This window comes from Bombina bombina, chromosome 5 (assembly GCF_027579735.1).
Source record: "Bombina bombina isolate aBomBom1 chromosome 5, aBomBom1.pri, whole genome shotgun sequence".
Classification (NCBI taxonomy): domain Eukaryota; kingdom Metazoa; phylum Chordata; class Amphibia; order Anura; family Bombinatoridae; genus Bombina; species Bombina bombina.
Window position 1 is genome coordinate 437,104,332 of NC_069503.1, and position 18,361 is coordinate 437,122,692.

The following is an 18,361-nucleotide window of genomic DNA, read 5'->3' on the forward strand; positions in this document are numbered from 1 at the left end:
AGATGGGCACTATTTTTGTCTCGGTTTAAGCATGTGGTCTCCTACCTGCCTGGTTGTAAGAATGTTAGGGCTGATGCCCTCTCTCGACAATTTTCGCCTCTGTCTAAGGAGGAGTCTGTACCTACTTCAGTTATACCTCCTGATCATATTTTGGCTACCATACGTACTAATTTGACTTCTCCCTTGGGGGAGGAGATCCTGGCTGCACAAACCAATGCACCTCCTGAGAAACCTAGTGGTAAGTGCTTTGTTCCTTAGAATCTTTGAACTAAACTTTTGCACACTTACCACTATCCTAAAGTCACAGGTCACCCAGGCAAGAACCAAATGATTTGGTCTGTCACTCAACAATTCTGGTGGCCAAGTCTTCATTCTGATGTTGCTGCGTATGTTGCCTCCTGATCAGTTTGTGCACAGAATAAGACTCCTCAACGTCTTCCTGTGGGTCTTCTTCAACCTATTGCTAATGGTGAGCGTCCTTGGACACACCTTTCCATGGACCACATTGTCGAGCTCCCTGTTTCCAATGGCAATACTGTTATCCTAATGGTGGTTGACCGTTTTTCTAAAATGTCACATTGCTTTCCTTCGAAGAAGCTGCCTACCACTCAGGAGCTTGCTTCAAATTTTGGCCGGGAGGTCTTCCGTTTACATGGTTACCCAAGGAGATAGTCTCGGACTGGGGTTGCCAGTTTGTCTCCAGATTTTGGCATTCCTTTTGTGCTCAAATGGGGATCCAGCTTTCCTTCTCCTCTGCATATCACCCTCAATCCAATGGGGCTGCGGAACGGTCTAATCAAGCTCTGGAACAGTGTCTCCATTGCTATGTCTCAGATCACCACAATAATTGGTCTGAACTGTTACCTTGGGCAGAGTTCGCTCGTAATAGTGCTATTAATGCTTCCTCCCAGTTATCCCCATTTATGGCGAATTATGGGTTTCAACCTTCCTTGTTGCCCGATTCATTCATGTCTCAGGGTATTCCGGCTTTGGAGGAGCATCTCTGGCAACTCTGTTCCACGTGGGTGCAGATTCAGGATTGCCTTCATCGTTCTATGCGGCGCCAAAAGTTCCAGGCTGATTATAGGCACCTGTCCACACCTTCCTACCAGGTTGGTAAGAGGGTTTGGCTGTCCTCTCGAAACTTGAACCTTCGTGTGCCTTCCAATAAGCTGTCTCCTCGATATGTTGGTCCTTTTTGAATACTTTGACGGGTCCACCCGTGGCTTACACTCTTGACCTTCCTCCTGCAATGCACATCTCCAATGTTTTTCATGTCTCCCTCTTGAAACCATTGGTTTGTAATCGGTTTACCACTGTGTTGCCTCGTCCCCATTCTATCTCTGTTGACAACCATGAAGAATATGAGGTCAGCAGCATTATTGACTCTCGTATGTCCAGGGGCCGTGTACAGTATTTGGTTCACTAGAGGGGCTACGGTCCTGAGGAGCGTTCATGGGTTCCCTCCTCTGATGTTCATGCTCCTGCCCTCCTCCGTGCCTTCCATGCCCGTTTCCCCAATAAGCCTTTTGTCCTCCCATGGGGGAGGGGTCATTGAGGGGAGGGTACTGTCTGGGTTTTTTCCCTGCTTTGTTTGCCATGTGCTGCTGGCAGCCATTTTGCTTACCTTTTCTTGCTGAATCTGGTGCAGAGTGTGTGATGCTGCTCATTTCCTGCACGCCCTCTTATGGACAGGTTGTTGTACATTATCCGTGTGAGACAGGTTGCAGTCTCAGAATTGTGATGTCATCACTTATTATTTAAAGGGCCTCTGTTCAGTATGGTTTGCCCTTGCGTTGTCTCAGACCTGTTTGTGAGTTCCTGTGTATTACCTGGCTCTCTGATGTCCCTCCTGGTTCCTGACTCGGCTCGTCTGACTACTCGTTTTGGCTCCTGACTCAGCTCGTCTGACTATCAGCTCTGGCTTTGACTCCTGGCTTGTTATTTGACTTGTGGACTTTTCATTATTTCTTTGTTATTAATAAAGGTGTGATTATTTTGCACTTCTCGTCTCAGTCTGATTCCTGGCACCCTGACATTACGCAAGGGCCATGAATCCTGATGGTGCTAATAATCCACCTTTACCTACCATCATTTCCAGGATGGATAAACAGGATCAATTTGCACTAGCCCTGTAAACCCTGCTGACTCGCACTGCACATTTGGACCAGAGTGTCCCACAGGTTATGGCTGCTCCTGATTCCGCTGCTTCACCTAGTCCTACCAGGAGCATGTCTGGTTTTGCACCTCTACCTCAGCGATATGGAGGCGATCCTATTCAGTGCAAAGGGTTTTTGAACCAGGTTGGCATTTACTTTGAGATGTTACCTCAGACTTTTCCCTCTGACAGAGCTGAGGTGGGATTTCTCATCTCGTCACTCTCTGACACAGCTCTTGCCTGGGCTAATCCCTTGTGGGAGACTAATAAACCTGTGATTTCAAATTACCATGAATTTGTGGCCTCCTTTCAAAGGGTATCATGTCCATTCAGCAAGGTACGAGATCTGTTGCTCAGTATGCCATTGAGTTCCGTACACTTGCCGCAGAGGTAGGTTGGAACAAGGAAGCCCTTGTTGCTGCCTTCTTTCATGGGCTCTCTGATACGATTAAAGACCTCGAGGCATTGGTGTCTTTTTTTATCCTAATTGACATCAGACTCAGAGAGAGGCCCTCTTTCAAGGAGCACTTGTGGAAGCCTCCTGTTCCGTTGTCTCCTACATGTTCATTCCCACCCATGCCTCCTGGTCCCAAGTCACCAGGTACTGCTGAGCCGATGCAGTTGGGATTCATGCTTCTCTCCATGGCGGAGAGGGCCTTTAGGAGGAGGGAGGGGCTCTGCCTCTATTGTGGGTTACAGGGCCACTTTTTAAAGTCTTGTCCTACACGGCCGGGAAATGCTCGCACCTAAGGTCCTGTCGGGGCAGACCTTGGGTGGTTTATCCTCGTCCCTGGAACCGCTAAAGGAGAAAACTTTGGTCACAGTTGTCCTTTCCTGGGTGGACTCCTCCATAGTCACCCAGGCTCTTGTTGACTCCGGTGCTGCGGGCTATTTCATTGACAGTGCTTTTGTATCAAAGCACTCCATTCCTGTATTGCCTCGGTCCGTTCCACTTGCTATTGAGGCCATTGATGGCAGGTCCCTTCAGCCCGCACTCGTTACTCACGAAACCGCTCCGTTATCCATGGCTGTTGGGGCTCTCCATTTTGAAACCCTCCAGTACCAGGTGATTAACTCTCCGCATTTTCCGGTTGTTATGGGTTATCCCTGGCTCCAAAAGCACAATCCCAGTCTCGACTGGCGCAGGTCCGAAATTTTGTTATAGTCTCCGCAATGTATTTTTACTTGTCTTCGGAAACCAGTCAAAGTCTTGTGCACTTCTTCGGTATCTCAATTGCCAGAGGAATGCCGAGAGTTTCTAGATGTTTTTGACAAGGTTTGTGCCGGTATGTTGCCTCCTCACCGGTCTTACGATTGTGCCATAGACCTGCAACCCAGAGCCATTCCTCCTCGGGCCGGGTTTTCCCTCTTTTTTTGCGGAGAATTGTGCTATGGAGGAGTATATTGCCGATGCTCTGTCGTGGGGGATCATCCGCAAATCCTGCTCTCCTGCAGGTGCTGGCTTCTTCTTTGTGAAGAAAAAGGGTGGCGAGTTAAGACCATGCATCGATTATAGGGGTCTTAATCGTCTTGCCATTAAGAATGCAAACTAACCAGCTACTTACAGGACACAACACATGTTCTAAAACTGATGGAGAATATGGAATGGCAAGATTCAGACTGGTGGCTTACAATAGACGTCAAAGCCCTGTATACCTCTATACCGCACAATAGGGGATTAGAGGCCATTGAATTTTTTCTGAGAAGACAAACTGACTTTTCGGATGAGTTGATTGACTATGTACTAAGGGTTGTACAGTTTCTTTTGACACACAACTATTTTTCCTTTGAGGGGGTTTTTTATCTCCAGAGGTGCGGGACAGCTATGGGCGCGAAGTTTGCGCCCTCTTTCGCCAATCTCTATATGGGATGGTGGGAGCTGTCCCGCATCTATGGGGATGAGAACCCCTTCAGGAAAAATATTCAATTTTACCGGCGTTATATTGATGAACTGCTTCTGGTGTGGAGAGGCACAGGGGAAGAAGCCAAGTTCTTTGTGGACTGGCTGAACCACAATAACTTTGGGCTTGAGTTTACGTTCGAACTAAATAAACACCAGATAAATTTCCTGGACCTCACTTTGAGAGGTATCCCCGGGTTTGGAGTAGTTACGGAGGTTTACAGAAAACCAATAACGGGTAATACACTACTCCACGCCAGGAGCAGCCATCCAAAACAGGTTTTTAGGTCAGTTGCAAAGGGTCAGTTTACCCGTCTGAAACGCAACTGTAGTGATTCGAAGCAGTATGAAACACATGCCGAAAAGCTAACTGATCGCCTGAAGGCAAGAGGGTATAAGACATCCGAGATTAACAAGATTAAGAAGGAGGTATCCTCCTCTAGTAGAAGGCAATTATTGGAGAAATCTGAAACAAATGTGTTCGACAGTGACCACATTTATTTCGTAACAGATTATAGTACCCAATATAACAAAATATGTCAAATAATAAGAAAACATTACAGACTACTAGCAGCAGATGATTCACTAGCCAGTGCAGTGGAACAAGGTTGTAAATGTTCCTTTAGAAAGGGAGTCACGGTGGGCAACCTTCTGGCGCCTACACAATTAAAAAGTAAACGGAGAGAACAAACAAGCTCTTGGCTTAGTTGCAAGGGTGTCTTCAGGTGTCACAATTCTACATGCAAAGCATGTGAACACCTATTGACAGGCAATGGATTTAGATGCAGTGTAACTGGTACCGAGTACAAACATGATAAATGCATGAATTGCAGAAACATTTTTGTAATTTACCTAGCGGGCTGTGTGGCATGCAATCTACAATATGTGGGCATGACCACACGGGAGGTACGAGCTCGCATTAGGGAGCATTTACTGGATATTAAGGCGGGCCTTCTGACTACCCCCCTCGTCCAACATTTTAAATTGTTCCATAATACAGATAATACTTATTTTAAATGGACTATCATTGAGACTATAGATGCGGGGCGAAGAGGGGGGACAGGGAGTCTGTGCTTGCCAAAAAGGAGATATTTTGGATCTTCAAATTAAAAACAAGGTTTCCAACAGGCCTAAATTCGGCCTATGACCTCATTAATCATTGGATTTAGTATAGTATGTATCAATATTGGAAACAAGTATTTAAGTAATTTTCCAATCATCATTCATAAAATCTGTGACTCAGTCAGTCTGACAATTTAAGATTTGAGAGTTATTAAGTGTATTTAAATGAACCATGATCATGGATAGCTAATTTAGTCATATAGCACATTAACATAATATGGTTTCTTTGATAAGGGAAAGAAGGAGTAACTAGTAAGTAACCCTAATATCATATTAAATTATAAACAGAATTGTAGAATAGACTGGCTTTGTTGATTGTAGATGGGGGTATTCTCAGTGACACTTAATGTTAAGAGACAAACAAAATACGAATAAAATAAAAGCAAGATGGTCAGCTAACTAGCTGCAGTAAGCTTCACAAGCATTTTGTGGCTTTAATATTTAAAATCAAGTAAGAATTTAAAATCCTTAACCAGATTACTGACAAGTATAAATCTAGGAATCTTGAAGTAATCATTAAGATAGTGCTCTGAATAGTGTCCCCCTTAAACAAGTACAATACACAGTAACATCAGTAACATTACTTAGTTCACTGAATGCATAAGTTTTGTATTTACATTAGAACTTAGTCACAGAATGACAGAGTTTTCTTTAATCATTACACCGGCTAATGGGTTTGTGTATTTGATGTCTGGTAAACCGGGAAGGAAGGAGTTAACCTGGTCACAGCCTTTCAACCAATAATATGTTTTTACCCCCTTTTTAAAGCCCAGAGCAAAAAGGGAGTGTATGAGCTATGATTACGGCATGTAGCCGAAACGCGTAAGCTTGTATCACTGGAGGGCTGCTACTACCATCCTGTGACTTGTTTTATCTGAATAAATGCTTTTTTGAACTGACCTCACCTGTGACTCCTGAAATCCTTTTCTACATTAAGAATGCTTACCCTATTCCGCTCATTACGGAACTCTTTGACTGGCTCAAGGGAGCTACGGTCTTTTCTAAACTTGATTTAAGAGGAGCGTACAATCTCGTTAAGATTAAGGAGGGCCGGGGGGCGGAGCTAACTGCCATACAGGAAAGCTGCACTTTGTCAGAGCTCCTCTGCAAACTCTGCTAAAAACCTTATTAAAACCTCAAATCAGCCTATATCAACTGAGGTAAACAATAGATCGCTTTAGCAGGACAAGGAATCAATCGATCTGGGACCAAAATTGGGCTTTTACAGCAAAAACGAAACCATCCAGTTCAGACTTCCAGGGCCCATTCAGGAAAGTCCCCGGCTGCGGCCTACACTGGATCCAGAGGTAGGAGTTAAACAACACAAAATAACCTCATTCGCTTGGGGAAAATAGAGAAACATACCCCAGATACTAAACTACCTAAAATAAAAGGGTTTTTTACATGCTACAAGTGGAAATAGCTTAACCCTGAGGAGAAAGGGAGGTGGGAAAATCGCCATTTTTAGCAACATTCTGCAAAGTTTATTGGCCCCTCTGCACCCCACAACTGTGTCCTTTTAAGAAGTACCAAGACCCCCAACCCTAGTCAGGAAAGTCAGAGAGACACTGAAGGGACAAAGGTTGGGAAAGTTTATAAAGGACACTTGATTATAAATATCTCCCTTTATTTAAACAGAAAGGGTTTTATTTTTACAGTAAAGAATACACATCAATACAGAGTTGGGATTTCACTCCTGAACATTATACTGCAGCATAAAATAGCACCTTGCACTGCATATGAGTAGTATGGGCTAACTAAAGAAGCAGCTGCACAGTGACAGAGCTACATGCAACATAATCTCACATCTTAATGATTTCTTAATACATCCATGCTAAATATAAGCTAACAAAGCATCTTTAGAGGACGTGATACAGTAGCTGACACCTTTGCATTGCCTGTACATAACAGCCAGAGCCGCAAACATGCCATTGCAACATGAAAAACAAATCACAAACGGTCAAAGATTGTCTATCACGATCACAAATAAAGCAAAGAAATCTGGAAAATTCTCTAACACCAACAATAAGCATTTCGCCCTCATCACAATCAGACATGATGGAACCAGCCCTGTCAGTGCCCACAAATAAAGAGTTACTAAGTCAAATAATGGTGCTATTTCAGGAAGAATTAAAAATGGCCATATCTGAACTTAGACAAGACATACGAGAAATTGGAGGGCGTACAGCGGAGCTGGAGGAGAAACTTGATGAAGTAGTTGTTGAAATACCACAAATACACAATGCCATTCAGGAGCAGTCATCAGATATCAAAAGGCTGGAAGATCAAATAGAAGACCTTGAAAACAGGTCGAGAAGGTCGAATCTCAGGATCCGAAACCTCCCAGAAACCTACACTAATCTTCCAGACACAGTCACGAAGATATTCCGCCAACTTTTACCAGAAATGGACACCGCCATGCTACTCATGGATAGAGTGCATAGGGCTCTCTCCAGACCGCCACAGGACTGATCAGAGTTCAGAATCCGAGGACGAAGAAACCTGAACTTACAAACAAACTCTTCAGGCCTGTTATCTATCGCTGTTTAACTACCTGAATAGGCAACCCACTGTTCTGTAAAGGTATTATGGTTACTTAAAAAATGCACATTAATTTTTAGTACCTATTCCAATAACAAAAAAAAGGTAAGGTTGTGAGTTGGATAGATCAGCATTTTACTGACCCTACATAATATTTCCGGACATTACACTCTTGTCTAAACCGTTGAGACGTTCCTCATAATTCATACCCTATCCCTTTCAAACCCACACCCATATCCTTGTTTACCCAGCACCCTCCCACCCCCTACCAGATTACCCACTTATCTTTCCCTCCCTTCCTTCCCTCCCCATGCCCCCCCAGTTATAGCATGGTTCTCATATTCTAAATATTAAGATACATGTTGATTTTTTTTTTTGCACTATTGTGAAAATGAATAATGTCACTGTTTAATTGCTCTACTCATTTGACTTGAAATGTTTATGTTTGTTATGTTTGTTATAATTATAATGTTCTTAATAGTTGACGACTCATTGTACATTACAATGCACACTTTATCACAGATAGCATCACTCCTAAAGTTCACAAGGAAAGTTAGAAAACCTATAATACAAGCTCCTACCACCATAGGCAATTCTCTACTTCTAACCTATCACATAAGATATATCAAGCAAAAGTTTTCATCTCCACTATTGATATCTGCAGTGCTCCGCATGAATACAAAAATTAGACGAGCCAACAGAAATATACATATCACATACACATACACAACTCCTACCCAAATATGGCTCCAATCATGGTAATCACACACAACGTTAGAGGTTTGCACTCTAACGTCAAACGAAAAAAGGCACTTCAGGAATATAAAAATCTGCAAGCACATATAGTGTTACTACAAGAAACACATTTCACAAAAGCAAGCACACCCAAATACTGGGATAAAGCATATTCACAACAATATCATACAACTACACATAAGAAGCATAGAGGAGTGTCAATTCTATTACACAGTTCCTTAAACTTTAAAGAGGAAGAAATCATAACCGACAAAGAGGGAAGATACCTGATAATTAGGGGATACATACACAATAACCCTATCATGATAGGCAATATCTATGCCCCAAATGACCACCAAGCTCAATTCCTAACTAAAGTTAGCAAACTACTAACCATGTGGAATAAATATAAAATAATCGTGGGAGGAGATTTTAATCTCACATTAGATAATCTAATAGACAGATCCCAACATATAACCCATACACAACAGAAAAGAGAACCTAAACATAAAATCCTGGGTGATTTCCTGCTTGATCACAATTTTATTGATGGGTGGAGGACCTTAAACAAAGGTGTGAGAGAGTACACATATTACTCACCAGTTCACGACTCTCATTCGAGAATCGACTACATTTTATTGAGCCAGATTCTGGTTCCATTACTCATGCAGGCAAAAATACATAATTGCACATGGTCAGATCACTCTATAGTTGAGATCACACTACAGGGGATAACAAATCATAATAGAACCAAAGCATGGGCATTTAACCCTAAAATAATAGGGGACCCACTTGTTAAACAAAAATTATTAGATGAACTTACCCACTTTATAGCAGCAAATAATGGATCTACACTTAACCCATTACACCAATGGGGAGCACTCAAGGCTTTCGTTAGAGGTTACCTGATGACTGAATCAGCAAGGCAGCATAGACTCCACCAATCACATATAGAAAAACTGAGAACAGACATTTCAAACCTGAAAAGGGAAGTGATAGCACACCCAAGCAATGCTAATAACAAACAACTGAAACAGAAAAATAAAGAACTAGACAATCTCCTCTCAGATGAAGCTAACAAATACATAAAACTACTAGATACACACTATTTTATCCACTCCAACAAACCGGATAGAATGTTAGCAAACAAATTAAAGGAAATCACTAGAGCTACAGCGGTACCACAGATACATACACCGACAGGAAAGGTAACAAATGACCCCCTAGAAATTGCAAACTCCTTTGCTGACTATTATAATGCACTCTATAATCTCCCGACTCCCAAAGTGAATCAAGAAGCGGCTGAAACACTAAATAAGTTCCTAGCAGACAGTACAATGCTTCAATTGTCTCAATCTGACGTTACAATGCTAAACAACCCCATTTCAGTAACAGAGGTTTTGCTTGCCATAAAAGATCTTAAGCCAAACAAAGCTCCAGGACCAGATGGTTATTCCGGAATATTTTATAAAACCTTCAAAAATATATTAGCCCCACAATTAGTCACTATCTTTAATTCTATAATGAAAGGAAGTGAAATCCCAAAAGAAATGCTCCTGGCCAGAATATCAGTTATCCCTAAATAAGCAGTTATGCCAAAATTATAGGCCCATCTCCCTTATAAACCAAGACATAAAACTGTTCACGAAAATCCTGACAAATAGACTAAACGATCCCCTAACTAAATTGATACATTCAGATCAAGTCGGTTTCATTAAATTCAGGGAAGCGCCAGACAATACCCGTAAAGTCATCAATTTAATAAATTATGCTGCGGTACATGGAGTGCCTTCTCTGCTCCTTTCGTTGGATGCAGAGAAGGCATTCGATAGAGTAAACTGGAGCTACATGACCGCCTTATTGACTAAAGTAGGAATACGAGGAGAATTCTTAAACACTATCTCATTACTGTACTCAACTACTGAAGCATATATTAGACTAGCAGGATATAACTCTAAATCAATACCAATCCGAAATGGAACAAGACAAGGATGCCCCCTCTCCCCACTGTTGTTCGCCTTGTGCATAGAACCCTTAGCACTTAAAATTAGGGAATGTACAGATATCTCAGGAATTAAAGTAACTAATACAATATATAAACTTGCATTATTTGCAGATGATGTCATTTTAACCCTTACAAAACCCACACTTTCTTTACCACCCTTATATAATATCCTACAACAGTTTAGAGCGGTGTCAGGATATAAAATAAATGAAGATAAATGCGAAGCCATAGGAATCCATCTACCATCGCATACTAAAAAATTGTTAGAGGCTAATTTCTCCTTTATATGGGCAAGCAAAACTATAAAATACTTGGGAATTCACATCACGACTGATGTCTATGCACTTTTTAAATATAATTACAAACCCCTATTCGCACAAATACGGCAACTTATGTCCAAATGGACGAAATACAAAATATCATTCCTGGGAAGGATTATAGTATCTAAAATGACAATCCTACCAAAACTTCTTTACCTGTTCAGATCTTTACCTATATCCATCCCAATAAGGGAATTACATAGTTTACAAAACGATATTCTCTCTTTTATTTGGCAAAATAAAAAAGCGAGGATTAACAAGCATATTATGACCAGACATAGAGACGGGGGAGGAATGGGTATACCCCATCTGATATCATATTACAACGCTGCCAGAATGGCACAAACAGCTTTATGATGTACAAGAGATAAAAACATACAATGGGTGCAATTAGAAGCTAACATAATAGGAGTAAATAATATAGCCAAACTTCTATGGTCCACAAAACAAAGCAGGCCCCAGCAGGGGAAGCGATTCATATCCATTACACACACATTATATATCTGGGACAAATTAACACATTATTATCAAATCACAAACACCAAATCCCAGATAACCCCTCTAATTGATCTCAACTCCTCCATAGATAAGATAGTACAGGATAAATGGGCTAAAAGAGGACTGTACAGGATAGCAGACACCCTCATTAATGGGACATTCATGACACATAACCAATACAATGAACTAGACCCTTTAGACAAACATACGTGGTACCACTACTTCCAGTTACGCTCTAGAGTACATGAAATTATGGGTACATCAACCACACGCGCTACCACCCCCTTTGAATCCATATGTCTTTCTAAAATTAGGCCAAAAGGCTCCATAACTAAATTATACCTAATATTCAATATAAATAATAACACGAACAAAACATTAACAATGGACAAATGGGAAGCTGATTTAGGAAAGGAATGGACAATTACAGACTGGATTCAGACACTCAGACAGGGTACAAAGTTCACGATTAACTCTGCATTACAGGAAAATTACCTAAAATCAGCCTATAGATGGTATTTATACCCCACTAGACTACATAAGATAGGAAACCAAAATAGTAATTTATGTTTCAGAGGATGCGGAGAGATTGGCACCTATATGCATATGTGGTGGCACTGTGAAAAAATACAACACTTATGGCAAGAAACAAACAAATTATTGCAAGACATATATGACAGAGAAGTAACATTATTACAGAAACATGCTTTGCTACACCTCCCAATGAGAGGATTCCTACCAAAACAAAATAAATTAATTGCTCAATTATGTACAGCCACGAGATTATGCCTTGCTAGATACTGGAAAAATGAACCACCAGGGTTCTACATAATTCAACAAAAAATAAGAGTATTTATACAAAATGTCTAGTTCAGTAGCGGATTTAATGGCAACTAAAGACACATTCATAGAAATATGGGAACCTTGGATAATGTACACAGAAGCAAAACACAGAGAGCAAGCCAACACCATAACAACTGTCAGGCCCCATATCAATCCTGGTGTACAAGCTAAATAGCCAAAGACAAGCTAATAGTATACCAACACAGACCATATCAGGAGAGTCACTGATTTAGGAGAGATGTTGAAGTTTTGAATGTACAAGTCAACTATTCTTAGTTTATATCTATTTGTTGTCCTTTTATATCTGATAATAATTCATACAAAGTTTTCAGGAAAACAAGAATGGACCACAGACTTTACTGTTTAAATTTATTATTTTTAGTTTTAGTTTTTTTTTTGCATTGTATAATTTATCTTTCTGTTATGATGTGCAAAATATGCAAGCACAATATGTTATATGTTACATATGATAATAAAAGCAATTTCTGAAAAAAAAAAAAGATTAAGGAGGGCCACAAATAGAAAACAGCATTTAACACCAGGAGCGGGCATTATGAATATCTTGTAATGCCCTTTGGCCTATGTAATGCTCCTGCTGTTTTTCAGGAATTTATTAATGATGTCCTACGAGATATGTTGCAACAGTGTGCTGTGGTGTACTTAGACGACATCCTCATACACTCACCCACACTTGAGGCTCATCGTTCTGATGTCACATGGGTACTTCAGAGACTATGTGAGAATGGCCTGTTTTGTAAACTCGAGAAATGTGTATTCTATCAGACTCAAGTAACCTTCCTAGGTTATGTGATCTTCGTTGCAGGGTTCTCCATGGATTCTGACAAGTTGTCTGCAGTTCTGCAGTGGCCTCGCCCAGTTGGTCTTCGCTCTATTCAACGTTTTTTGGGCTTCACCAATTACTATAGAAATTTAATTAAAAACTTTTCTTCCTTGGTCAAACCTATCACAGACATGACCCGTAAAGAGAATGATCCACTCCATTGGTCACCTATTGCCATTAAGGCCTTTGATAGTCTTAAGACTGCCTTTGCTGCTGCTCCAGTACTGGCTCATCCTAACCGTGTCCTGCCTTTCATTCTTGAGGTCGATGCGTCTGAGACTGGAGTAGGTGCCCTCTTGTCTCAACGTCCTAAGCCTGACGGTTCCTTGCACCTGTGCGGTTTCTTCTCTAAGATATTGTCTCCAGTGGAGTGCAATTATGAAATTGGCAACAGGGAATTACTGGCCATAATTTTGGCACTCAAGGAATGGAGACATCTTCTCAATGGTACTAGCGTACCAGTGTTCATTCTTACTGACCACAAGAATTTAACTTATCTATCCGAAGCAAAACGTTTGTTGTCCCGACAGGCCAGATGGGCGCTATTTTCATCTCGGTTTAAGCATGTGGTCTCCTACCTGCCTGGTTGTAAGAATGTTAGGGCTGATGCCCTCTCTCGACAATTTTCGCCTCTGTCCAAGGAGGAGTCTGTACCTACTCCAGTTATACCTCCTGATCATATTTTGGCTACCATATGTACTAATTTGACTTCTCCCTTGGGGGAGGAGATCCTGGCTGCACAAACCAATGCACCTCCTGAGAAACCTAGTGGTAAGTGCTTTGTTCCTTAGAATCTTTGAATTAAACTTTTGCACACTTACCACTATCCTAAAGCAACAGGTCACCCAGGCAAGAACCAAATGATTTGGTCTGTCACTCGACAATTCTGGTGGCCAGGTCTTCATTCTGATGTTGTTGCGTATGTTGCCTCCTGATCAGTTTGTGCACAGAATAAGACTCCTCAATGTCTTCCCGTGGGTCTTCTTCAACCTATTGCTAATGGTGAGCGTCCTTGGACACCCCTTTCCATGGACCGCATTGTCGAGCTCCCTGTTTCCAATGGCAATACTGTTATCCTAATGGTGGTTGACCGTTTTTTTAAAATGTCACATTGCATTCCCTTGAAGAAGCTGCCTACCATTCAGGAGCTTGCTTCAAATTTTGCTCGGGAGGTCTTCTGTTTACATGGTTACCCAAGGAGATAGTCTCGGATCGGGGTAGCCAGTTTGTCTCCAGATTTTGGCATTCCTTTTGTGCTCAAATGGGGATCCAGCTTTCTTTCTCCTCTGCATATCACCCTCATTCCAATGGGGCTGCGGAACGGTCTTATCAAGCTCTGGAACAGTGTCTCCATTGCTATGTCTCAGATCACCACAATAATTGGTCTGAACTGTTACCTTGAGCAGAGTTCGCTCGTAATAGTGCTGTTAATGCTTCCTCCCAGTTATCCCCATTCATGGCGAATTATGGGTTTCAACCTTCCTTGTTGCCCGATTCATTCATGTCTCAGGGTATTCCGGCTTTGGAGGAGCATCTCTGGCGACTCCGTTCCACGTGGTTGCAGATTCAGGATTGCCTTCATCGTTCTATGCAGCGCCGAAAGTTACAGGCTGATCATAGGCGTCTGTCCACACCTTCCTACCAGGTTGGTGAGAGGGTTTGGCTGTCCTCTCAAAACTTGAACCTTTGTGTGTCTTCCAATAAGCTGGCTCCTTGTTATGTTGGTCCTTTTTGAATACTTTGACGGGTCCATCCATGGCTTACACTCTTGACCTTCCTCCTGCAATGCACATCTCCAATGTTTTTCATGTCTCCCTCTTGAAACCATTGGTTTGTAATCAGTTTACCACTGTGTTGCCTCGTCCCCGTCCTATCTCTGTTGACAACCATGAAGAATATGAGGTCAGCAGCATTATTGACTCTCGTATGTCCAGGGGCCGCGTACAGTATTTGGTTCACTAGAGGGGCTATGGTCCTGAGGAGCGTTCATGGGTTCCTTCCTCTGATGTTCATGCTCCTGCCCTCCTCCGTGCCTTCCATGCCCGTTTCCCCAATAAGCCTTTTGTCCTCCCAAGGGGGAGGGGTCGTTGAGGGGAGGGTACTGTCTGGGTTTTTTCCCTGCTTTGTTTGCCATGTGCTGCTGGCAGCCATTTTGCTTACCTTTTCTTGCTGAATCTGGTGCAGAGTGTGTGATGCTGCTCATTTCCTGCACGCCCTCTTATGGACAGGCTGTTGTACATTTTCCGTGTGAGACACGTTGCAGTCTCAGAATTGTGATGTCATCACTTATTATTTAAAGGGCCTCTGTTCAGTATGGTTTTCCATTGCTTTGTCTCAGACCTGTTTGTGAGTACCTGTGTATTACCTGGCTGTCTGATGTCCCTCCTGGTTCCTGACTCGGCTCGTCTGATTACTCGCTTTGGCTCCTGACTCGGCTCGTCTGACTATCAGCTCTGGCTTTGACTCCTGGCTTGTTATTTGACTTGTGGACTTTTTATTATTTCTTTGTTATTAATAAAGGTGTGATTGTTTTGCACTTCTCGTCTCAGTCTGATTCCTGGCACCCTGACAATTATAGTGTAAATGTATTATTATTCTGAGCAAAAATAATTGTGAATATAACATGTAATCAGGATATCATATGTATTTATTTGCAATCAATGGATATTTTAAGAGCTGGGTCAGTTTTCTCTCTGCACCTGTGTAACCCCTCCTGATTGCAGTCTAGTTTTAAACATCACCCCAACACAGGTGTTAAAAAATGGGCTGGCATATAAAATGACATTTCTTTATGAAAATGAAATTCAAGAGAAGGAAGAAAAACACTGAAAATAGCATGTCAATAAAGAGGTGATTTTAATTTCTGCTGTATCTGATTCATGACAGTTTAATGTTAGGCAGACTATCTCTTTGAGCTATCAGCTTAAGATTATATTGAATCAAACATCATTCAAATTTTAAAATCATTGTCTAAAATATTACACAGTGTGTCCTAATGTCATCATCAATGTTTAACTTTAATACTTATTTTTCCCATATACATACTTTCAAAGTATAATATACAATGTAACAAATGGCACTTGCACCTTCTGATAAGTGATCAATGACACAAGTTTCGAGCAATTTGATTTGTTAGTGATAGTATAAAATGTATATTCAAATCAGATTGGCTGATGTCATAAATCATGTGATTATGCATTTCCCAATCAAAAGTGGTGGAAAATTTCACTAGTTTGTCGGTTGTTTTTAAGTATTGTGTCAAATTTGGTGCAAAAAGTGTTGCATCAAATTTGGTGCGAAGTGGAGAGTGGGACTTGAATTTCATGCCTTAAACATGGTGCAAATAGATTTATTTTAAAAAAAAAAAAAGGAAATTAGCTATACTATGTTATGAATTTATTTTATTGTTATCTCTGTATCTACTAGTGCACCAAATTTGGAGCAATACTTTGCACCAAATTTGACGCAACACTTTTCGCACCAAATTTGGAGCAATAATATTGTCCCTTGCTTTGTAATGAGAGCCAAAGATGTAACATAATCCATAAGTAGTAATGTATTTATCTCATGTATCCCTACTACTCTACTAGTGCACCAAATTTGAAGCAATACTTTGCACCAAATTTGGAGCAATACTTCTCACCAAATTTGGAGCAATACTTTGCACCAGATTTGGAGCCATACTTCACACCAAATTTGGAGTCATACTTTGCACCAAATTTGGAGCAATAATATTGTCCCCTTGCTTTGAAATAAATACATTACTACTTATGGATTATGTTACATCTTTGTCTCTCATTACATTTTTATTCCTATATCTACTAGTGCACCAAATTTGAAGCAATACTTTGCACCAAATTTGGAGCAATAATATTGTTTGATTTAGAAAGAGTGTACAATTTTAATAAAGTTTATAATTTACTTTTATTATCTAATATGCTTCATTCTCTAGCAGCATCGAACATAACCTTTCTGTGTTTTCAGACTCCCTTTGATTTCTATGGCATTCGCGGTCTCAAGAGTAGCGGTTTGAACGATAGGTACGCTGCTTCAGAATTGACGAGATTGTACCTGTTGAATGTTTGATAAATTGGTAAGAGGGTCAAATGGATTTGAATGTATAGTAAAAAGCGGATTATCAGTATTCCGCTCAAATAACACAAGCATCGATCTGCGTCGGATTGTTCTTGCTGGAGCGTATATTACGTCACACATTTTAACATTTGACGATGTTGATGCTTTGTTAATTATGGCGAATTTGCATCGAATATGACGCGGGATTCAAGCGGATTCCATAGTATTATCAGTTGAAGCTTTGATAAATGGGCCCCATAGACACTTATTTTGACAACCTCTCAAACACATATTGACATTTATATTGAGATATCCACATGCCAACTTTGTATCAAGCGGTGTGCGGACAAGCTTCTCAACTTGTCTGCATGCCTTAGCTGCTTACGGGCAGCGGATCTGTTTGCCGTATGCATCATTACACACTCTGATGATCAAGTGAGAGAAGGATCTGTCAATCACCTCAAGGGAGTGAGTTCGGGGTGATTTCATTTCACCAGCTTAGAGGTGGCGAAGAGTTTAAGAAGAAGGTTCACATGTGTGACCCTGCCTCATGTGTGACCCTGCCTCAGAAGTGCTCCGGAGCTGTACATGGAGCCTTAAGGAAAATACACTCCGACTCCTGAGATCACCAGGGCACATAAGGAAAAAGACAGAAGGGCTCACTGACAGTTAATCTTCTGCAACAAGCAAAATAGAGAATGTACAAAAGATGTTGCATGACTGTATAAGGGGTGCACAAAGTATGGAAAAACATAGTAGGGAAACTGAAGTTATGTGACTTAGGCTAGCTGCTCAAAAATGAAAAATAATAATCACTTGGTCCAGTCATTGTTCTGATTGGCTAGAAGGAGAATGTAAGGTTATGTATTAGTCATGAATTGTGTGTATAACTCTGATGACCAACAATTTGGGGGATGAAAACAATTAGAAAAAGTAAATTAGTACTAACATCAGTTACTATAGTAATAATAATAATAATATTACAGTAGATAAATCATGAGGAAAATATCATTACTAACTAATTTTCAATTTGAACATGGGTCTGGTTTTCGGAAATGCATTTCCGACTTAAACCAAATGAGGTCTGTTGAAGAATGTTTCATGCGCATTCACAGGCTAAGCATTCTAATAGTATTTCTATTTCCATCTTTAAAAAAAAAAAATACTTTTCCTGTACTATAAAAACTTAAATAAACAGCAAGAGAATTTTGAAAAGAATTTTACAGTTAATGGTATCCAAGTTTGTGTTGGTTCACATTCTGGTTTTGAAATGTCAAACCGTAACACTATGAAAGAGGAAATAAATTGACTGAACAAATTAATG

The 18,361-nt window shown here is 40.9% G+C and overlaps 1 protein-coding gene and 1 long non-coding RNA gene across 4 annotated transcripts in view; one reads left to right on the forward strand and one right to left on the reverse strand.

Annotated features, from left to right (window-relative positions):
• The window catches only part of ACP3 (acid phosphatase 3), a 156,007-nt gene that overhangs the window by 95,159 nt on the left and 42,487 nt on the right, over positions 1-18,361 (reverse strand). The gene's annotated exons all lie outside the window — the stretch shown is intronic.
• Positions 1-18,361, forward strand: part of LOC128660447 (uncharacterized) — a 75,428-nt gene that overhangs the window by 4,247 nt on the left and 52,820 nt on the right. The window contains exon 2 of one of the 2 annotated variants that reach the window (XR_008402533.1): positions 16,948-17,003. The exons of the other annotated variant lie outside the window; for it this stretch is intronic. This is a non-coding gene — a long non-coding RNA (uncharacterized LOC128660447). The remainder of the gene's footprint in view (positions 1-16,947; positions 17,004-18,361) is intronic. 2 annotated transcript variants of the gene reach the window in all.